Here is a 23,935-nt window from a genome sequence, read left to right on the forward strand (position 1 = left end):
CTTGGCTCTGTTATCAACAGCCACACACACACACAAACACGCACACAAATATTCAGCGTGACATGGTCTGTTGGTCATTTGAACTCGAGCTAATATCTGTCATCTCGTCTGGCCACCCTCTAAAATCAGCCTTTATCAGTCTGTGTCTCAAAGTCCCTTATTTTCCTAATTTTCCCCTCTATTCCCATCTCGCCCTCAGTCCTATTTCAGAGCACTTCTACTGTTCTGGTAATGGAAAGATTTACACTTCTCCAGTGCCAATCCAAGTTGATAGCTCACAGCCTCAACAATTCACAAACAATGGGTTTGATTATCAGTGGGAGATATTATAGGTAAACTGCAAAACCCAGCATCATATGATCCAAAATGCATCATACAGGCTAGATGTCCGGTATTTTGGAAAGTGACAAATCTTGAAAACTTGATGGCTGACATGCAAAACATTTTTGGGACTATATCAATAACAGACTAATGAAACAAATACCAAAAGGCAGTGGTTGGGTGAAGTTTTCCTTTAAAGTCGCAACCACTTTACAGTCTTTACACACTTGTCTTGTGGTAGTTAATTAAAGCACACGCGCGCACACGCACACACACGACCATTCAAAAGTTTGGGGTTACTTAGAAATGTCCTTGTTTTTGAAAGAAAATGACCTTTTTTTGTCGATTAAATTAACATAAAATTGTCTCCCACAAAACACCAATCTCAACGTCAACAGGAAAGAGGTGACTCCGGGTTGCTGGCCTTCTGGGCAAACTCGCTAAGAAAAAAACACATCTCAGACTGGCCAATAAAAATAAAAGATTAAGATGGGCAAAAGAACACAGACACTGGACAGAGGAACCAGCATCCCGGAGCCACCTCTTCACTGTTGACGTTGAGACTGGTGTTTTGCGGGTACAATTTAATGTAGCTACCAGTTGAGGACTTGTGAGGTGTCTGTTTCTCAAACCAGACACTCTAATGTACTTGTCCTCTTGCTCAGTTGTGCACTGGGGCCTCCCGCTCGTCTTTCTATTCTGGTTCGGGCCAGTTTGCGCTGTTCTGTGAAGGAGTAATACACAGCTTTGTACGAGATCTTCAGTTTCTTGGCAATTTCTTGCATGGAATAGCCTTAATTTCTCAGAACAAGAATAGACTGACAAGTTTCAGAATAAATGTCTGGCTATTTGAATAATTTCTGGCTATTTGAGCCTGTAATCGAACTAACAAATGCTGATGCTCCCGATACTCAACTAGTCTAAAGAAGGCCCGTTTTATTGCTTCTTTAATTAACAACAGCTTTCAGCTGTGCTAACATAATGGCAAAAGGGTTTTCTAATTATCAATCAGCCTTTTAAAATGATAAACTTTGATTAGCTAACACAACGTGCCATTGGAACACATGAGTGATGGCTTCTGATAATGTACCTCTATACGCCTGTGTACATACTCCATTAAAAATCAGCCATTTCCAGCGACAATAGTCATTTACAACATTAATAATGACCAATTTGATGTTATTTTAATGGGCAAAAATGTGCTTTTCTTTCAAACACAAGGACATTTCTAAGTGTCCCCACACATTTGAATGGTACTGTGAATAGAAAGCACATGTAGTACTAGAAACACATGGCATGTTGGGCGGCAGTGTAGCCTAGTGGTTAGAGCGTTTAACTAGGAGATGGAAGGTTGCAAGTTCAAACCCCCGAGCTGACAAGGTACAAATCTGTCGTTCTGCCCCTGAACAGGCAGTTAAGTAAGAATTTGTTCTTAACTGACTAAAGGTTAAAAATAATAAAAATGAGGGAATTACATGCTTGAGGGCAGACTAGGGTAGCATTCCTGGGAGACAGAGATAAATCTATCGAGGACTCTAGGTGTGAATGGTTTTCAGGTTACTGAGGGCCAGAAGGAGAAAGTGTGTTGTTTAAATTTAACTAAAGTTCTGCAGCAGCCTGCAGAAACATGAGAGAGCAAGAAGCAAAATAAAGGATACTGGACAAATATCCATGATCTTTGACTCTATCTATCATAGATCATCGGCATCGATCATCGGCATCGATCACAGAGGCCCAGAAAAAAATACTTTCAGAATATGGTTTGAAAAATGTAAAGAAACTCTTCTCCTAATGGGAAAAAAAGGTGATTCAGCAGTGTGTAAGGTGTATTTGGCTTTCTCTGAACTGTTTGAAAATCTGTTAATCTTCACGCATGAATGCAAAGACTCTCTCACATACACAAACACACACACTCCACACAGCAAGAGAATGTGTGTGAGCAATCAGAGCCATAGTAAAAAAAAGCAACTCCTGGTTAAGATCATTAAATTCTAGTGTGAATAAAAGGTCAATGTCATAATCATATAATGTTTGTTTGCTTAGCTAATCCCCAGCTGTCACAGGGACACAGTGGAAGGAGAACGCTTCCAGACAAACTAAACACCTTCTTTGCCTGCTTTGAGGATGATACAGTGCCACCGTTGCGGCTCGCTAACAAAGACTGCGCTCTTTCCTTCTCAGTGGCTGACGTGAGTAAATTTTTTATAAATGTTAACCCTCGCAAGGCTGCTGGCTCAGATGACATCCCTAGCCGCATTCTCAGAGCATGCGCAGACCAGCTGACTGGTGTGTTTACGGACATATTTAATCGCTCCCTATCCCAGTCTGTTGTCCCCACATGCTTCAAGATGGCTACCATTGTTCCTGTACCGAAGAAGGCAAAGAAAACTGAACTAAATGGCTACCGCCCCGTAGCATTCACTTCTGTCATCATGAAGTGCTTTGAGAGGCTAATCAAGGATCATATCACATCCACCTTACCGGCCACCCTAGACACACTTTAGTTTGCATACCGCCCCAACAGGTCCACAGATGACGCAATCGCCATCGCACTGCATGCTGCCCTATCCCATCTGGACAAAAATAATATTTATGTAAGAATGCTGTTCATTGACTACAGCTCAGCATTCAACACCATCGTACCTTCCAAGCTCATCATCAACCCGGAGGCCCTGGGTATCAACCCCTCCCTGTGCAAATGGGTCCTGGACAGTCTGACAGGCCGCCCCAGATGGTGAAGGTAGGAAACAACATCTCCACTTTGCTGACCCTCAACACTGTGGCCCCACAAGAGTGTGTGCTCAGCCCTCTCCTGTACTCCCTGTTCACCCACAACAGTGTGGCCATGCACGCTTCCAATTAAATCACTACCACAGTAGTGGGCTTGAACACCAACAATGACGAGACAGCTTACAGGGAGGAGGTGAGGGCACTCGGCGTGGGTTGTCAGGAAAACAAGCTCTCACTCAACGTCAAAAAAACAAAAGGAGATGATTGTGGACTTCAGGAAACAGCAGAGGGAGCACCCCCCATCCACATCAAAGGGACAGCAGTAGAGAAGGTGGAAAGTGTTGTTCCTGGGCGTACACATCATAGACAAACTGAAATGGTCCACTCACACAGGCAGTGTGGTGAAGATGGTGCAACAGCACCTCTTCAACCTCAGGAGGCTGAAGACATTTGGCTTGTCACCCAAAACCCTGCCAAACTTTAACAGATGCACAATCGAGAGCATCCTGTCGGGCTGTATCACAGCCTGGTACGGTAACTGCTCCGCCCTCAACCGCAAGGCTCTCCAGAGGGTGGTGTGTTCTTCACAATGCATCACCGGGGGCAAACTACCTGCCCTCCATGACACCTACAGTGCCCGATGTCACAGGAAGGCCAAAAAGATCATCAAGGGCAACAACCACCCAAACAACTGCCTGTTCACCCCGCTATCATCCAGAAGGTGAGGTCAGTACAGGTCAAAGCTGGGACCGAGAGATTGAGAAACAGCTTCTATCTCAAGGTCATCAGACTGCTGAACAGCAATCACTAACTCAGAAAGGCTGCTGCCTACATTGAGACCCAATCACTGGACACTTTAATAAATGGATCACTAGTCACTTTAAACAATGCCACTCTAAATAATGGCACTTTAATAATGTCTACATATCTTACATTACTCATATCACATGCATATACCATCTACTGCATCTTGCCTATGCCGCTTAGCCATATACTTACATGTACATATTCTCATTCACCCCTTTAGATTTGTGTGTATTAGGTAGTTGTTGGGGAATTGTTAGATTACTTGTCAGATATTACTGCACTGTTGGAACTAGAAGCACAAGCTTTTCGCTACACTCGCATTAACATCTGCAAACCATGTGTATGAGACCAAAAACATTTCATTTGAGAAACACTAAAGCTGAAGGTTACGCTAGATCACAGACTAACTAATCTCACTTCAGTTTACAATCAATAATTGACCTGGTTATGCAGAAACACGCACGGACGCCGACACACTAATACTCACAAACATGCTCAGGCATACATACAGGCACACACACGTGCTCCTCAGCCCCCCGTAGAGAGTGACGCTACAACAGATTAAGTTGAGTATCCTTCAATGGCCTGCAGAAATAACAATAACTGCAGAGATAGTTACCTCGTCCCATCTGCCCTATTTTTTTGTTCTAACATACTGTCGCCTCCGACGGCTCACTCTGGATGACTCAGTAACAACATAAAACAAAGACAGAACACATAAGAGGACACACACACACACAGTCTAGAGAAGGACATCCAAGATAGTAAACACAGCACACCAAGGTCAAATTCCTGGGGAAAACATTTAGGAGATAGTACCTTTAAGGAAAATAATTGCGAGAAAAGATATCAGAAAATGTAGAGATGCAGGACACAAACATTCTGTAGGTAGACGACAACAGAGAGAGATACTGTAGGAAGAGAGGGACATAAGTAAAAGAAGGGTAGAGAAAGGCTACAATGACAGCACAAATGCTTTATTCACTCAAGGGGGAACGGAAGAAGAGAACAGAGGAGTGCTGCTCACCTCTCACTCCTGTTCACACAGGAACACACACACCTCTCTTTCCGTCCCTCTCTCACACACACACTCTTGTTATGTCTCTCTCTCACCTTTCCATCTGTGAGACGTGCTTGTAGGTCTGACAAGAACATTGACAGCTGACGGTGAAAACAACGCCGGCATACACACCGAGTGGACAAACACAGACCCACACAGTCGATAGGGAAAAGCCGCTGTGACCTTTGCACATTCTTTCGACCGGCGTGTTTGTGTAAAGCTCCAATCGTTTCCTCTCTGTGTGTCAAGTGTCTACCAAAGCGTGTAGCTGCAAGTCCACGTTGTTGTGGACAGCCACGCTTTCAATAAGTCTCTCTCTCAGAGAAAGGGGCGAGAGAAGCTGGAAGGAGAACAAGAGAAAGGGGGAGTGGTTTCACCGTGCACACGGTTAACTCTCTGTGACAAAAGACAGGAGTTGGTTGGAGCTCAGGAATGCAAGACTCTCTCTCATTGTCTAACCTGATTCCAAAGAGTGGATGATTAACAGTGTGTGTGGTGTGTGTGTGTGTGTGTGTGTGTGTGTGTGTGTGTGTGTGTGTGTGTGTGTGTGTGTGTGTGTGTGTGTGAATTCCTTCAATTCACATTTTATTCTGCTTCCTGTAGGGTGTGGATAATTCAAATTAGAATGTATTGTTTGAATTAAATTACATTCAGACATTCCGAATTTCATTGGTTAAAACCTAATTTCAGCCAGTGTTTATTCCACAAGTCCGCACCTTAGGGAGGGGTTCTGTCACGTCCTGGTCGTATTATATTGTGTTTGACTTCATTTATTTGGTCAGGTCAGGGTGTAACATGAGTTTATTGTGGTGTGTTTTGTCTTGGGGTTTTGTTGGGTGTTGGGTGTGTGGCTTAGTGGGGTTATCTAGCAAAGTCTATGGCTGTCTGGAGTGGTTCTCAATCAGAGGCAGGTGTTTATCGTTGTCTCTGATTGGGAACCATATTTAGGCAGCCATATTCTTTGAGTATTTCGTGGGTGATTGTTCCTGTCTCTATGTTTGTTGTCACCAGATAGGCTGTATAGGTTTTCACGTTCCGTTTGTTGTTTTTGTATTGTTCGTGTTTTTTCATCGTCATTAAACATGTCTCAAAAATACCACGCTGCATTTTGGTCCGCTTCTCCTTCACCAGACGAGAACCGTTACAGAATCACCCACCACAACAGGACCAAGCGGCGTGGTAACAGGCAACAGCAAAAGGAGCCACAGGAGAAGCAACAGCGGCAGCAGGAGCAACAAAATCTGGACTACACAACTTGGGAGGAGATAGACAGGTGGGAGGTCGACCCAGGGAGAGTGCCGGAGCCCGCCTGGGATTCGATGGAGCAGTGAGTGGAAGGTTATGTGAGAATGAAGTTGGTGAAGCAAGCATGGCGGCGAGGAGGGAAGCCCGAGAGTCATCCCCAAAAATGTATTGGGAGGGGGGGCTCAGGGAGAGTGTGGCAGAGCCAGGAGTCAGACCTGAGCCAACTCTCCCTGTTTATCGTGAGGAGCCTCGGAGGAGACCAGAAACAGAGCCGGTGTTGGAGGTGAGCGAAGCAGAGACTGTGAAGGAGTTAATGGGGAAATTGGAGGAGAGAGAAATGAGGGAGTTGCTGTGTTGGTGCTTTTTGCATGGAATTCGCCCGATGGAGCGTGTCGGGATTTGATGGCACCTGGGTCAGCGCTCCATACTCGTCCTGAGGTGCGTGTTAGTCGGCTGGCGAAGTTGGTGCCAGCCTCACGCACCAGGCCTCCTGTGCACATCCCTAGCCTTACATGTCCTGTGCCAGCACTGCTCTCAAGATCTCCAGTACGCCTTCACGGTCTAGCCCATCCTGTGCCACCTCCACACACCAGCCCTCCGGTGGCAGCTCCCCGCACCAGGCTTTCTGTGCCTGTCCTCGGCCCAGTACCACCAGTGCCAGCACCACGCATCAGGCCTACAGTGCGCCTCGCCTCTCCAGCTCTGCCGGAGCCTTCCTCCTCTCCTGCGCTGCCGGAGTCTCCCGCCTGTTCAGCGCTGCCCGAGCCTTCCTCCTCTCCAGCGCCAGAGCCGCCAGTCTCAAACATGTCTCAAAAATACCACGCTGCATTTTGGTCCACTTCTCCTTCACCAGACAAGAACCATTACAAAAGCTATGAAGTTGAAATGTGTCACGACTTCTACCGAAGTCGTTGCCTCTCCTTGTTCGGGCGGTGCTCGGCGTTCGACGTCACCGGTCTTCTAGCCATCATTGATCCTTTTTTCATTTTCCATTGGTTTTGTCTTGTCTTCACATACACCTGTTTTCAATCCCATTCATTACCTGTTGTGTATATACCCTCTGTTTCCCCTCATGTCTTTGTCAGAGATTGTTTTGTTGTCAGTGTAGTGTGTTTGTTGGATAGGTGCGCATCGGGTCCTTGTACCCATGTTTGTTTGTTATGTACATTTAGTGTTATGGAGCATACTCCGTGGACTTTATTAAAAGACTCCATTTTACACTCCATTTGACTCTCCTGCGCCTAACTTCCCTGCCACCTATTACACCTATGCATGACAGAATCTCTGACCCTATAGGAAGTCAGCAGGAGAGGACACTATGCCCATGGACCTGGAGGAACGCGTTCAAGAACAAGCGAGGGAGCTTGACGTTATCAGCTCCGTCATGACAAAATGCCTATTTACTCTGTTCCATCTCACTGAGCAATCCACTATCTCATCAGCCCAGCCACGCAATTTATAAACTTGATCTCCGCTATAAAAAGCATCTAGACATTATCTCCCATTTCTTTTAGACTAGCGTTTGGTTTTCAACAGCAGAGATTTGTATAAACCTCGCTGTCTGTCTCTCTGACATTTGCAACATTGTTTCAATATTCAAATTCGATCTCCAGCTGTTCCATAGTAATGAACATTTTGGGATGAGACAGACAGACAGGTAGACAGCTTTTCTCAGATGGCATCATTTTTATGGATATATACGAAGTTTCCTGCATTATTAGCTCGACTTCGTCTCGGGCCTAACAACACCTGTGCCAATATATCCTCCAAACACTGGTTTCCCTGGCATTATCACTTAAGTAGGGAACGTGTGTGCGCTTAGGTACGTATGTGCATGTGTGTGTGTGTGAGTTCATGCAACGGGGGAGTACAGCTCTCTAATTAAAGTAGACACAATGCTGTTTTTGCTAAACAGAGAGCTAGTTGGAGCCTGCGTCTGGCCTGCTATCTAAATTAAGCTGTGATGATCGATCCCTTATCAGAGGCAGTAATAACTGGAGAAAGTCTAAAGGGAGATTGAACTGAGCTGAGGAGCAGAGAGTACAGTCTCAGCACTACTTATCTCTTACACAGGAGCGCAACAATACTGTATCTAACCATGCAAGGCCAGTCACAGGGATATGTATGTGTGGGGAGATACTGTGTGTGTGTGTGTGTGTGTGTGTGTGTGTGTGTGTGTGTGTGTGTGTGTGTGTGTGTGTGTGTGTGTGTGTGTGTGTGTGTGTGTGTGTGTGTACACGTCTATGTGTGTGTGTGAGAAAAAAAAAGTTACATCCTGAAATTCAATCTCAGTCCCTAGAGCACCAGTTTCCCATTGAGCCTTCAAGCTAAACCAAGACAGTCCGATTCCAGTAGAAACAGCACAAACAACTGGTAGCAGCGCTCGCCGTTCTATACCAATACCAAAAAGAAAACATGCTGATGAAATGGATAGTGATTCATACAGTACTTCTATAGCCACCAATTTTAAGGTTTCACATTGCTAATGGACCTTTAGGTCAGTTGAACTGGTTTCACTGCTTTCTTCTAGTCTCCAGTGCTCTTTCTCCTCTGGTTGCTTTGGGTAGAAGTTACCCATAGGCAAAGTTATAAATCTAGGGTCAGCTTACCTTCCGCCATTCCTAACCTTAACCATTAGAGGAGAGGCAGCAAGGAACTGACCTTAGATCTGTGTCCAGGGAGGTTGGCTCAGGATCCGGTGGCTGTCAAACCAGATGACTAATCTCCTAATTATGAGGATAAAGGTCTCGCTGGGCCTTGGTCAGTAAACCTAAAGTCCCCCCACCACAACACCCATACAGGGGGTCCGACATAAACGGGGGGTGGCCAGGGTTCAGGGTTGGGTTTCCCCACCAGCATAAAATGTGTGGGAAGGGGAAGAGAGAGAAGAGGGATGACATGGTTTAGGTTTCCCTGGCTCCCACGTATGTTCCACATAAATTGGTGGGTAGGAAATAGTGAGGAGGGGGGTGGTGCTGTATTTGCCCTCCCAAGAACATTCGGGAACGCCTCCATGCTTCCTATGAGAAACACAGTTTCTCAGTGCAACTTGTCTGCTCTACCTTCAAAAGGAGGCGTGGCCGGGAAGACTGCTACTGTGTTCAAAACGCAGGATAAACAAACTGCCAGACAGCTAATCTCTTCTCCATAGGAGTTGCAGACACTGGGCTGATCTGATCACTGCCTTTCTCCCCCGCGGAGACAACTAATGGGTTGGCTCTCAGCACCACCGAGCAAGACAGATAACTGCTAACAAAACACACACGCATATAGACAGACACTCAATCGCGGATGTGCACACACACACACACACACACACACACACACACACACACACACACACACACACACACACACAATTTACCCTGGCATTTTAGCCACACCTGCCCACGTCACTGTGCACGCACCTGCCCCCCCCCCCCCATGTTACTTACACATAACATAGGCAGCACACTAGTACAGCGTTTTTCAAAATGTACTGAACCAGTGACCGGAACATCGTCCTCCTCCTCTTTTAACCAGCTCATGTTTAAGACAAATACAACACTTGGGAAACACAACTCACCACGACAACTGTGCCTCTGTTGCCTCCCTTCTGTGCAGTCTGTCTCTGTATCTTCTCTGCTGTCACTGTCAGTCTGTCACGACTTCACATAGAGCCAACATATTAAGGAACTGGCAGTACATCCGTCTCTCTCTGGTTACTTCCTACCTCCACCGCACTCACCTCTGACCTTTTCCACAGCACTGGTACCAGAAGACCAGGGGATCATGCTTGGCCCAGCAACATCCTAGTCGTGAATGAATAGACTCATATACCAGATAAAGAAGAATAATGACAGAATAAATGCTTAACAGATGACCATTGGCTCATTATACCTTATAAAAGCCTAACTACTATCCTAAGGGTTAATTACTATTACAATATAATTTAGAGCCAAAACGTACAACTAGCAGTACATCTGTCGGTGTCAGTCCGTGTCTCTGCTTTTTATTCGTGCCTCCACTGCACTTGACTGCTGCAGCAGCAGCTGAGCTGTCTGTGCTTCTAGGTCTGGCAAGCTCTTTCCATGGCATAGACTGACCAGGTGATTCAAGGTGAACGCTATGATCCCTTATTGATGTCACTTGTTAAATCTACTTCAAATCAGTAAAGATGAAGGGAAAGAGAGAGGATTTTTAAGCCTGGAGACAATTGAGATGGATTGTATGCCATTCAGAGGGTGAATATATCGTAGTAACCTCAAAGCTCATCACTAAGCTAAGGACCCTGGGACTAAACATCTCCCTCTGCAACTGGATTCTGGATATCATGACGGGCCGCCGCCAGGTGGAAAGGATAGGTAACAACATATTACCACACTGATCCTCAATGCAGGGGCCACCTCAGGGGTGCGTCCTCAGTCCCCTCCTGTACTCCCTGTTCACCCATGACTACATGGCCAGGCACGACACCAACACCATTATTAAGCTTGCTGACGACACAACAGTGATAGGCCTGATCACGACAACGATGAGACAGCCTATAGGGAGGAGGTCAGAGACCTGGCAGTGTGGTGCAGGATAACAACCTCTCCCTCAACGCGATCAAGACAAAGGAGATGATTGTGGCCTGCAGCAAAAGGAGGACTGAGCACACCCCCATTCTCATCGACGGGGCTATAGTGGAACAGGTTGAGAGCTTCAAGTTTCTTGGTGTCCACATCACCAACAATCTAACATGGTCCAAACACACCAAGACACTTGTGAAGAGGGCACGACAAAGCCTATTCCCCCTCAGGGGACTGTCAAGTTTTGTCATGGGTCCTCAAACCATCAAAACGTTCTACAGCTGCACCATCGAGTGCATCCTGACTGGTTGCATCACTGCCTGGTTTGGCAACTGCTGGGCCTCCGACTGCAAGGCATGACAGAGGGTAGTGCGTATGGCCCAGTACATCACTGGGACCAAGCTTCCTGCCATCTAGGACCTCTATACCAGGCAGTGTCAAAGGACGGCCCTAAAAATTCCCAAAGACTCCAGCCACCCTAGTCATAGACTGTTCTCTCTGCTACCGCAGAGCAAGCAAAATCTGTCTTCTAACAAAATCATCTGTAGCATCCGAACGGTTTAGCCTACAAACTATGGGACTCTTACGAACACGATGCGTCTTGGCACTCGTCTGAAGTCGGTACAGCCGATCTGCCAACTTCTGTCTGGAACGTCCAAACAGCTTGGGCTAATTTGACTCCTCTGTGAAAAGGTGAGACTCTCTAGGATGACCACAGGCCTCACAAGTCTCATCTGAAGGTCCCCCAGGATCCGTTGAAAATAAAAACAATTGAGGTACAGTATATATGTTTAGTGCCAAATAATAAGGGGATAAACACATGTCCAAAAAATAACAAATGTTTCCTGATCTTTCTTATTTATATCAGACATAAGACAGACACCTCAGAACAAACTTCCTTGTCATGTTTTTTTGGGACTATCTGTTGGTCCATGTAGTGAATCTGTTATTCAATCCGATAGTATGGGCTAATAGTAGTAAGGCCCCCAACAATGTTTCATCAAATTATTTAATCATTTTTGGGCTTGGACAGGATTTAGACTCTTAAGGGTTAATTAAGTGATAACGCCCAAGAAGCCGGTGTATAAAGGATACATTGGCACCGGTCTTGTCTCAGGCCGGCAAAACCGTGCCAATATATCCCCCAAACACCGGCTTCAAGGGCATTATCACTTTCATACAACGGGTTACCAACATATTCAAATAATGATTGACATATTTTCATTGAATACATTATTTTGATTCATTTATTCATTCTATTTCATCCTTCCACATGTCCCGACACAAATCTAGGGTTGCTACCCAAGCTGGCTGTTCTAGCGGTTTGGTTGCCAGAGACGCGACCCAGTCGTTCATTCTATATGTGCCATTGCCAAATTGGCTGGCAACGTTCTTATCCCTGTCAATCAGTGCAGACAGAATAACAACAGTCGCTGAATTTGTTGAAGCTATTTTCTCGTGGCATTTATTTGGATACATTCATAACAATGAGCAAATGAGGCGTGATTTCGCCTGGCATAGAAAATGTGCTCACCCGTCAGGACACTGCTGTTCAGAGGAGCTAGCCTACAACACAGCTAACACAACAACTTCAAATGTAAGCTGGAAAGACGACATACTAGCAACCATCACTCCTGAGTTCCAATGGCACATTGTGTTAGCTAATCCAAGTTTATCATTTTATAAGGCTGATTGATAATCAGAAAACCCTTTTGCAATTATGTTAGCACAGTTGAAAACTGTGTTCTGATTAAAGAAGCTATAAAACTTGCCTTCTTTAGACTAGTTGAGTATCTGGAGTGTCACCATTGGTGGGTTTGATTACAAGTTAAAAATGGCCAGAAACAAAGACCTTTCTTCTGAAACTCGTCAGTCTATTCTTGTTCTGAGAAATTAAGGCTATTCCATGCGAGAAATTGCCAAGAAACTGAAGATCTCGTACAACGCTGTGTACTACTCCCTTTACAGAACAGCGCAAATTGGCTCTAACCAGAATAGAAAGAGTAGTGGGAGGACCCGGTACACAACTGAGGAAGAAGACAAGTACATTAGAATGTCTAGTTTGAGAAACAGTCGCCTCACAAGTCCTCAACTGGTAGCTTCGTTAAATAGTACCCGCAAAACTCCAGTCTCAACGTTAACAGTGAAGAGGCGTCTCAGGGATGCTGGCCTTTTCCAACTACAATAGTCATTTACTACATTAACAATGTCTACGCTGTATTTCTGATCAATTTGATTTTAAATGGACAAAAAAATGTGCTTTTCTTTCAAAAACAAGGACATTTCTCAGTGACCCCAAACTTTTGAACGGCAGTGTACATATACACTACCAGTCAAAAGTTTAAGAACACCTACTCATTCAAGGGTTTTTCTTAATTTCTACTGTTTTAAATCATAGTGAAGACACCAAAACTATGAAAAAAGTGTTAAACAAATCAAAATGTATTTCATAATTGAGATTCTTCAAATAGCCAGCCTTTGCCTTGATGACAGCTTTGAAACTCTTTGCACTCTCTTAACCAGCTTCACGAGGTAGTCACCTGTGACTCAGTGCCTTCAAAAAACAACATCATTAACTTAACTTAGTAGTTAATCATCCAAAGCTGGCCGGCACTCAAAGAAAATAAATGAATCGCTAGAAACAGAGATCATGAACATAAAGAACACGTAATATCAGAGAACAATCTCCATGTATGAGAGAGTAAACTGTGAGGGTTTCTCATCTGAGAGAGAAAAATAGAGGAATAGAGAGGGAGAGAGCGAGAGCGAAAGAGAAAGAGAGATGGAAGTGTGACAGTAGGCCTTATGGGAAAAGGGAGAAGAAAGAGGGACTGTTTATGGGGGGGGGGTGGAGAAGAGGAGATGAGAGGCGTGGAGTGCAGTGGAGAGAAGGATGATAAAGGGTGGGGTACAGTTTATTTCCCCAGTGGAGTAGAAGCTCAATTTCTTACCTTCCAAAGCAGAAGATGAGAGGCATTTATCTCTCTGAAAGAGTAGTGGATGAGAGGTGGAAGAGAGGAGGAGTGGATAAGATGAAGGGGGTAAAGGCAATTAGAAGGGGAGAAGAGGAGAGAGAGGAGAATGGATGGAGGTAGGTTTAGAGATGGTGAGAGGGGAGGGAGAAGTGTAACAGACGGAAAGAGGGGAAGAGAGACAATGAGGACAGCAGAAGTGTAGAGAGGGGTGGTGAAGAAGGGATGCTTACTTCAGGGATAGGACAGACTTCCATTATGAGCCTGTACGAATCACATCTCCTCTCTGTTAATCTCTTCCCTATTTTTTCCTCTTTCAATATGAAGAGTTTATTTCCAAAACGCAATGTCAACCAATTTTTCACATTTGTGTTTTTTCATCAGAAATGATTGCTTATGGGTTATGTTCTTGTGTGTGTAAAATATGACTGTTCTCAAATGATTGATTCAAAGATTTTAGATGTGTATCGAAATTGTTTATCTTCTTTTACAGTATATATCCATTGTTAAGCTGGAATGGGATATTTGTATCCTGTATGTTTGACTGTGACATGCGGTTGTCTCACCTAGCTATCTTAAGATGAATGCAACTGGAAGTTACTCTGGCTAAAAACATATGCTAAATGTATCAAGAATTCAAGGTAAGACCCAGATGCAGGCACGTCAAATTGACAATGGTTTAATATTCCAACAGGGGGCAGTCTAGCAAAAAGAAGCATAATTGCGTTCTCAGTACCCGCTATTCAAAGTGCTCTGAACAAATTAAGGGAATTGTTCACAAACATTGTCCCATTCAAAGATCCGATGACAGTATTGGTAATGTGTTTATGTGTAATGTGTTTATGTGTAATGTGACCCTACCTTGGTTGTATTCCCGCGGGGCAGAAATCTCAGAGATCAATTGGTACTCTGATCCCCCCCCCCCCCCCAAAAAAAAATATCCCTGCACAACTTTTATTTGCTCCTCTACCGGATGGAAACTACAAGTGTAATGGCTGCGTTCCAATGCAATGGCACTCACAAATGTAGATCATTCGAGCACTCCCAAATAGGAAAACAGATCCCAATCAAAGGTGTTATCACGTGCTCCACTAAGGCAGTTATTTGTCTAATAACTTTTCCTTGTGGTAAAAATGATGTGGGTATAAAGAAGCGCGAATTAAAAGTGCAAATCCCAGAGCAACATATTTATCCCAAATCTTTTATTTAAAGACCCTTGCTCCCTTCAGTCTCAACTTTGACTTTGATCTGAAGCCATTGTAGGCTTATGTAGCCAAATTGTACCTATGATCTTAAGCTATCATTCATGTTTTTTTGTATATATTTATATCTAAGAATGAACCAATGATATCAGGCCACACCCGGCCATGATTGCAGACACCCGTGTGTGTCCTCTGACACTATATAAACTAGTAACCGGCAGTGTTTGTCATTATACCGTGATGAAGACAGCTTGTCTGTCGAAAATGTTGGATATTAGGTTATCATAGCATGTTTTTGAAAGCATGATTATTTGTCTCTCTGAAATGAAACCATAAAATATGATAGATTTTAAACAAATAAATGTGTCATTGAACAACCCAATTCCATGATTACATAGTGAAAAAAACACACTGATCTCTTTTCCTAAGGATTTCCTTGTCCCATCACGCTCTAGCGACTCCTGTGGCGGGCCGGGCACATGCATGTTGACACGATCGCCAGGTGTACGGTGTTTCCTCTGACACATTGGTATGACTGGGTTATGTGAGCATTGTGTCAAGAAACAGTGCGGCTTTGCTGGGTAGTGTTTCGTAGGATGTACAGCTCTCAACCTTTGCCTCTCCTGAGACAACACCCCTGCCCCCCATCATCCCTAAAACATATACACCGAGTGGGAAACTGGGAAACTGTCGAGCGTGAAAAACCCAGCAGCGTTGCAGTTCTTGACACTCTCAAACCGGTGCCCCTGGCACCTTCTAGCTCCATTCACCTGGTCAGTCTATATCGTGGAAAGAGCAGGTGTCTAATGTCTTCTGCACTCGGTGTATATGTTTTAGGGATGGTGGGGGGCAGGGGTGTTATAGGGATGGAGATGGGAGGCAGTGAGGTGGAAGTTTTACATTGTCCTGTGTGTGAGTCCACCAGTAGTTATTGACAGGGATAAATGCTAACTGTTTGTTTCGATTGAGTGAGGCCTATACACAACCCCCACTGCATGGCACTGACCTTAAGCACACAGCACAGCAGGCTCTGATATATTGTGAGATACTCTACCCTCCCCTGTGTGCAAAGTGTTTAGTCAGAACACCACCTGACCCTCTAAGCCCTGTGGGAGAGCCAATCAGGCAGTGGTAAAGACAATGAGCGCCTTCCACTTTCACTGGTCAGGGGTCTGAGGTCAAGAGGTAGGGGTCAGGGCGAGAGAGGTATTGTGCCTAACCGGTCAGCTCTGCAATGATGTGTCTGGCTCCTGTGAGGGGAGGACCAGTGGGATGCTGTGTGTGTGTGTGTGTGTGTGTGTGTGTGTGTGTGTGTGTGTGTGTGTGTGTGTGTGTGTGTGTGTGTGTGTGTGTGTGTGTGTGTGTGTGTGTTTAGTAGAGTTAAGGGCCTATGAGAGCCTGTGAACCACATCAAATCCCCACCACCTACATATCAGTGTGAACTTTTACACCTAGAGTTCAATTTCATTATGATCCAATGCCCTGTCAGAGACCTTATATGAGTCTCACAGGATTTAGCCTGTCACACAGCACGACCGGGAGAGAGTGTGTTGAACAAAAGGATGAACACATGCACCCATACACATATGCATGCTCACTAGGGTTGTCCCCGACTAAAATATATCTTAGTCGACCAAGAGTCGTCTGTTCCTTCGACCAATTAATGAGTCAACATTTTTAAACGTGATTTTTCCATATATTGACACATCCTATGTGTTTAAATCGAATCAACTATATTCACTGAGCTGGTCTGATGCTTTAAGCACACTCTTTGATTAAATCATTAAGACAGACAAATTGCTTGGGGGGGTCCGAACAGCAATTGATTTGATTGTGCCGGGCCAGGCTCAGACTTGCTGCACTGTGTTATTAAAAAATAAAGACAGCGAGTAACTGTGTCTCCCTCTCCTCCCTGCTGCAAAGACCACCACAGAACATCAGTCTTTATTGCGCTGTCCGTGTTGCTGAAGCTGCAACATAAGCACAGCCATTTCTGACTGAAAAGTTCTGTCACCGAAAGCCCTCATTTGTTTAGGAAAAACATTCCCTATTCCCTCAACACTTGCTCCCTTTACTTGCCACATGTATGCATTGCACTGCATGTGACCAAAGACCTATTCTCACGGGACTAGTATTACTAGAGAATGTTGACTATGTAATTATTACTCCAGAATGTCCATTATTCCTGTGGACGATTCGGACGGGATTAGTTTATTCTAAACTGCCCCCTGAAATGATTATTATTATTATTTTTATAGAAATTGTGACGGAAGCCTGGAGGTTTTTATTCTAGGCATGAAGATACAGTATTTCAACATGTTCAGGTGATAGGGCCACACTGATGACTCGAACTCGGTACCCAAGTTTCTAAGTCATAGAAAAACATTTAGGGTATAGTGTCGCCATAATATTTCATTGAGGGAGTGTGATCATAATCATTAGGATATTTTAGTGATCCGCAGTACGTCCTAAATGCCCCCAGCCTTCAGATGTGAATTAAACACTGTTTAAAGGCTATGGTCGAGAATTTCTAAACGTTTAGGTCAGTTGAATGCTGCTTTGCGATCTATTATTAACATCAAGGGTTGCATTAAACAGCCTAAATATATATTTTTACTGATGCATTTGGCAATATTCAATTCATACGCACAAAACATTAACAAAAGCATTCACTGTGAAAGTTGATAGGCCACATGTAGGCTATTCATATATACTGTATCTTATGCGCAGCAAACCGCAATCAACACATGTCAAACTCAGACATTTCTCTCAAAACACAGGGACGTAGATTCGCAAGGGACTAGTAGATAGCCAAAAATAACAGTAGGTTATTCTGGCTGGAATTACTCTCCTGCCATGTAAAAAATACTTCCATGGCAGATTCAGAAGGGACTCAAATTCGGTTTTGTGCTCGTGCATATAATTACATTACCCAACCTCCCAAATAGGGCACAATAGGGGCTGACATATAGCATATCATAATCACATCAATACATTGGTTATATCAAACTCTGAACACCGTAACACATGACAGCAAAATGGATGCAGAGAACGTGACAAATAAAATTGAAACTAAAGTAAAAAAATAAAATGGGCACCAGTACCGAGTCAATGTGTGGGGGTAAAGTGACTATGCATAGATAATAAACAGCGATTAGCAGCAGTGTAAAAACCAAGGGGTGGGGCAATGTAAATAGTCCGAGTTGCCATTTGATTGACTGTTCAGCAGTCTTATTGTAACGGCGTTCTTCTTTTGTTGAAGGAGAGTCGGACCGAAATGCAGCGTGTAAGTTACTCATGTTTATTAGGAAGACAAACGAACGAACTATACACGAATAACTAATAAATACAAAAACAACAAACCGAACGTTGAAACCTATTACAGCCTGACTGGTGAAACTAACACAGAGACAGGAACAATCACCCACGAAATGCAAAGCGAAAACCAGGCTACCTAAATACGGTTCCCAATCAGAGACAACGAGAATCACCTGACTCTGATTGAGAACCGCCTCAGGCAGCCAAACCTATTAAACACACACACCCCTAATCAGCTACAATCCCAACTACTACAAACCCCAATAAAAAAATACAATACAATAAACCCATGTCACACCCTGGTCTAACCAAATATATAACGAAAACACAAAATACAATGACCAAGACGTGACAGAACCCCCCCATAAGGTGCGGACTCCCGAACGCACCTCAAAACCATAGGGAGGGTCCGGGTGGGCGTCTGTCCATGGTGGCGGTTCCGGCTCCGGACGTGGACCCCACTTCATAAATGTCATTGTTCCTCCCCTTCGCGTCCATGGATAATCCACCCTAACCGCCGACCATGGCCGAATAGTCCTCACCCAGAACCCTACATAACAGAGGAGCAGCTCGTGACTGAGGGGCAGCTCGGGACTGAGGCAGCTCGGGACTGAGGGGCAGCTCGGGACTGAGGGGCAACTCGGGACTGAGGGGCAGCTCGGGACTGAGGGGCAGCTCGGGACTGAGGGACAGCTCGGCACTGAGAGGCAGCCCGGCACTGAGAGGCAGCCCAGTACTGAGAAAAAGCCCAGTACTGAGATGAAGCCCAGCCAGGCAGTTGAATCCGGCAGATCCTGGCTGACTGGCGGATCCTGGCTGACTGCGGGTCCTGGCTGACTGGCGGATCCTGGCTGACTAGCAGATCTGGCAGATCCTGGTTTACTGGCGGATCCTGGCTGACTGGCAGATCCTGGCCGACTGGCGGATCCTGGCTGACTGGCGGATCTTGGCTGACTGGCGGATCCTGGCTGACTGGCGGATCCTGGCTGACTAGCAGATCTGGCAGATCCTGGTTTACTGGCGGATCCTGGCTGACTGGCAGATCCTTGCCGACTGGCGGATCTTGGCTGACTGGCGGATCTTGGCTGACTGGCGGATCCTGGCTGACTAGCAGATCTGGAAGAGTCTGGTTGACTGGCAGATCTGGAAGAGTCTGGTTGACTGGCAGATCTGGAAGAGTCTGGCTGACTGGCAGATCTGGAAGAGTCTGGTTGACTGGCAGATCTGGAAGAGTCTGGTTGACTGGCAGATCTGGAAGAGTCTGGCTGAACTCTGGCTGCTCCATGCTGACTGGCGGCTCTGGCTGCTCCATACAGATTGACAGCTCTGGCGGCTTCATGGAGACTGGCAGCTCTTTGCAGACTGGCAGCTCTGGCTGCTCCATGCAGACTAGCAGCTCAGGCTGCTCTATGCAAACTGACAGCTCTGGCTGCTCCATGTAGACTGGCAGCTCAGGCTGCTCTATACAAACTGACAGCTCTGGCTGCTCCATGTAGACTGGCAGCTCAGGCTGCTCTATACAAACTGACAGCTCTGGCTGCTCCATGTAGACTGGCAGCTCAGGCTGCTCTATACAGGCAGGAGGCTCCGGCAGTGCTGTAGAGGAGGAAGGCTCTAGAACCGCTGAACAGACGGGAGACTCCGACAGCGCAGGAGAGGGAGAAAGCGTTGGCTGCGCTGAACAGGCGAGGCGCACTGAAAGCCTAATGCGTGGTGCTGGCACTGGTGGTATTGGGGCGAGGACACGCACAGGAAGCCTAGTGCGGGGAGCTGCTACTGGAGGGCTGGGGTGTGGAGGTGGATCTGGATAGACCGGACAGTGCAGGCGCACTGGAGCTCTTGAGCACCGAGCCTGCCCAACCTTACCTGGTTGAATACTCTCGGTTGCCCTGCCAGTGCTGTGAGGAGAAATAGCCCGCACTGGGCTATGTAGGCGAACCGGAGACACCGAGCGCAAGGCTGGTGCCATGTAAGCCGGCCCAAGGAGACGCACTGGAGACCGAATGCGTAGAGCCGGCTTCATAGCATTTGGCTCGACGCTCAATCTAGCCCGGCCGATACGCGGAGCTGAAATATACCGCACCGGGCTATGCACCCGCACTGGGGACACCGTGCGCACCACTGCATAACACGGTGCCTGCCCGGTCTCTCTAGCCCCCCGGTAAGCACAGGGAGATTGCGCAGGTCTCCTACCTGACGCAGACATACTCCCTGATAGCCCCCCCCCCAAGAAATTTTTGGGGCTGCTTTTCGGGTTTCGCTCTGCGCCGCCGTGACTTTCTTTTCAACTCCATTCTTCTATAGCCCTCTTCGCACTGCTCCAGCGAATCCCAGGCGGGCACCGGCACTCTCTCTGGGTCGTGTCTATTTCTTCCCACGTCGTTATATCCATACTATATTCCATTGTGGGCTGCTCCTGTTTCCATCCACGTCGCCGTACAGCCTCCTCATACCAGCGCCTCTCCGCTTCAGCCGCTTCTAATTCCTCCTTAGGGCGGCGATATTCACCAGACTGAGCCCGGGGTCTTTTTCCTACCAGCACGTCTTCCCATGTCCATTCTCCGAATAATTCCTCCTCCCTTTGCTTCTCCAGCTGTCGTTGCCTCTCGTGTAGCTCCTGTTTCCTCTTCGCCTGCTGCACCTTTGGGCGGCTACACTCCTCTGGTTTAGCCCAGGGTCCTCTTCCGTCAAGGATTTCCTCCCATGTCCAGGAATCCTTAATACGCGGCTCCTCTTTGCGCTGCTCCTGCCTGTTGACACGCTGCTCGGTCTGTGTTTGGTGGGTGATTCTGTAACAGCGTTCTTCTCTTGTTGAAGGAGAGTCGGACCGAAATGCAGCGTGTAAGTTACTCATGTTTATTAGGAAGACAAACGAACGAACTATACACGAATAACTAATAAATACAAAAACAACAAACAGAACGTGAAACCTATTACAGCCTGGCTGGTGAAACTAACACAGAGACAGGAACAATCACCCACGAAATGCAAAGCGAAAACCAGGCTACCTAAATACGGTTCCCAATCAGAGACAACGAGAATCACCTGACTCTGATTGAGAACCGCCTCAGGCAGCCAAACCTATTAAACACACACACCCCTAATCAGCTACAATCCCAACTACTACAAACCCCAATAAAAAAATACAATACAATAAACCCATGTCACACCCTGGTCTAACCAAATATATAACAAAAACACAAAATACAATGACCAAGGCGTGACACTTATGGCTTGGGGGTAGAAGCTGTTAAGGAGGCCCTAAAGCTTACGCACTAATGATGCCAGATAGCCCAAAATAATGAAAGAAAAGCCTCAATATAGCCTATAAATATAAATTGCACATGAATGATACATTTATTGTTCTCTCTTTATTCGACCCGCCCCTCATCCACACAATATTTCATGACCCTAAATGCACCTGGCCCCTGGATATAACTGCGGGGACTTCATCACACACACACACACACACACACACACACACACACACACACACACACACACACACATCACCACATCTGGCTGTGAATATAGATTGTGTTTTAAATGTTTAGTGAGGACAAATATAAAGCCAAACCATGTTAAGTGTGCTTGGATCAAAGCAATGGAGGCCAGGCAGACAGCAGGCTGACAGAGGGGACCTGGAGGCGAAAGAAGCGCACACCTATTTAGACGAGGTGCTGGCTAGCGGAGTAGAACACCTGTTTAGACAAGGTGCTGGCTAGCGGAGTAGAACACCTGTTTAGACGAGGTGCTGGCTAGCGGAGTAGAACACCTGTTTAGACAAGGTGCTGGCTAGCGGAGTAGAACACCTGTTTAGACAAGGTGCTGGCTAGCGGAGTAGAACACCTGTTTAGACGAGGTGCTGGCTAGCGGAGTAGAACACCTGTTTAGTTAGACGAGGTGCTGGCTAGCGGAGTAGAACACTAGAAAAATAAAAGGAGCTCAGATGCAATCATTTAATAACCTAATATCAAACATTTTCGACAGACAAGCTTTCTTCATCACGGTATAATGACAAACACTGCCGGTTACTAGTTTATATAGTGTCAGAGGACACACACGGGTGTCTGGTGTGGCCTGATATCATTGGTTCATTCTTAGATATAAATATATACAAAAAACATGAATGATAGCTTAAGATCATAGGTACAATTTGGCTACATAAGCCTACAAACATTTACAATAGCAAAATCACAACAATCACAAGAATGGCTTCAGATCAAAGTCAAAGTTGAGACTGAAGGGAGCAAGGGTCTTTAAATTAAAGATTCGGGATAAATATGTTGCTCTGGGATTTGCACTTTTAATTCGCGCTTCTTTTTACCCACATCATTTTTACCACAAGGACAAGTTATAAGACAAATAACCGCCTTAGTGGAGCACGTGATAACACCTTTGATTGGGATCTGTTTTCCTATTTGGGAGTGTTCGAATGATCTACGTTTGTAAGTGCCATTGCATTGGCACGCAGCCATTACGCTTGTAGTTTCCATCCAGTAGAGGAGCAAATAAAAGTGCAGGGATAAAAGTGCAGGGATATTTTTTTTGGGGGGGAAATCAGAGTTTACCAATTGATCTCTGAGATTTCTGCCCCGCCCGCGAGAATACAACCAAGGTAGGGTCCGTAAACACATTACCAATACTGTCATCGGATCTTTGAATGGGCCAATGTTTGTGAACAATTCCCTTAATTTGTTCAGAGCACTTTGAATAGCGGGTGCTTAGAACGCAATTATGCTTCTTTTTGCTAGGCTGTCCTTGAAAGAGATTTGTCTCGATTTGTTTTGAATTTTCTCAATGGCAGTATTAATCGGACCATTTTTCTACCCTTGAATTTTCTTCTGTCGGAATCTGATTATTTTTTTGCAAATTCTTTTGATTTGACAGAATTGGCTGTAGGGAAAACTGTTTTTCAAGAGAAGCCCTCAACAAACTGTTACGATCAATAGGTTTCCTGTAAAGATCAGTGTATGAAACATTATCCTCACACAAAATCAGGAGACCAAGGAAACTGATTGGACTGCATAGCAAATCTCAGGTGACAGACAGGGGATAACACAGATTTCAGCAGAAAGAACCCGTCTAGCGCTGCTGCACAGAAGCTGATTGAACCACAACATACGAAGACTCGCAGGCTACAGTTTGAAACGCACATTCACACGCACACACACAGGCATGCAGGCACACGCCCTTCCAGAATTCCCATTGGTACTCACCAGGTTCGCTCTCTGAAATTCTGTTTAATGGGATAAGCAACTCCTCAATACCAAGAGACCTCACAGGTCAGCCTGGAAATACAAGAGGGAGCTCCTCCTCTCTCAACCTGGAAAGAAACAGGGAAACAGTGAGCATTACAGCTAAAGATAAATAACATAAAATCATGTTCATGGATTTGGATGACAAGTAGCACAGAAGTTGATCAAAAGTACCAACAACAACAGGAGTTTGTTTAATCAATCAATCCTAGTATTTGTTACAGCGCTTTCAAGTGTGCAAGTGTGCCAGAGAACGCCTATCTTTTCACAAAAGCTTCCCTTTCTGTAGCCTCTCAATCACATGGGCTCCCGAGTGGTGCAGCCGTCTAAGGCACTGCATCTCAGTGCTAGAGGTGTCACTACAGACCCTGGTTCCATTCCAGGCTGTATCACAACCGGCCACGATTGGGTGTCCCATAGGGCGGCGCACAGCGTCGTCTTGCCCAGCGTCGTCCGGGTTAGGGTTTGGCCG

At 45.7% G+C, this 23,935-nt stretch overlaps 1 protein-coding gene across 3 annotated transcripts in view; it reads right to left on the reverse strand.

The window, feature by feature from the left end:
- LOC135505975 (xylosyl- and glucuronyltransferase LARGE2s) overlaps nt 1-23,516 on the reverse strand; it is a 69,929-nt gene extending 46,413 nt beyond the window's left edge. For 2 of the 3 annotated variants that reach the window (XM_064925304.1, XM_064925287.1), the window contains exon 1: nt 4,972-5,220. The gene's annotated coding sequence lies outside the window, so the exon portion shown is untranslated. Of the gene's footprint in view, nt 1-4,971; nt 5,221-23,424 lie in introns of those variants that run through there. The other variant, XM_064925296.1, reaches the window with a different exon arrangement.
- Between the last annotated feature and the right edge of the window lie 419 nt (nt 23,517-23,935).

Source organism: Oncorhynchus masou, chromosome 2, assembly GCF_036934945.1.
Source record: "Oncorhynchus masou masou isolate Uvic2021 chromosome 2, UVic_Omas_1.1, whole genome shotgun sequence".
Lineage (NCBI taxonomy): Eukaryota > Metazoa > Chordata > Actinopteri > Salmoniformes > Salmonidae > Oncorhynchus > Oncorhynchus masou.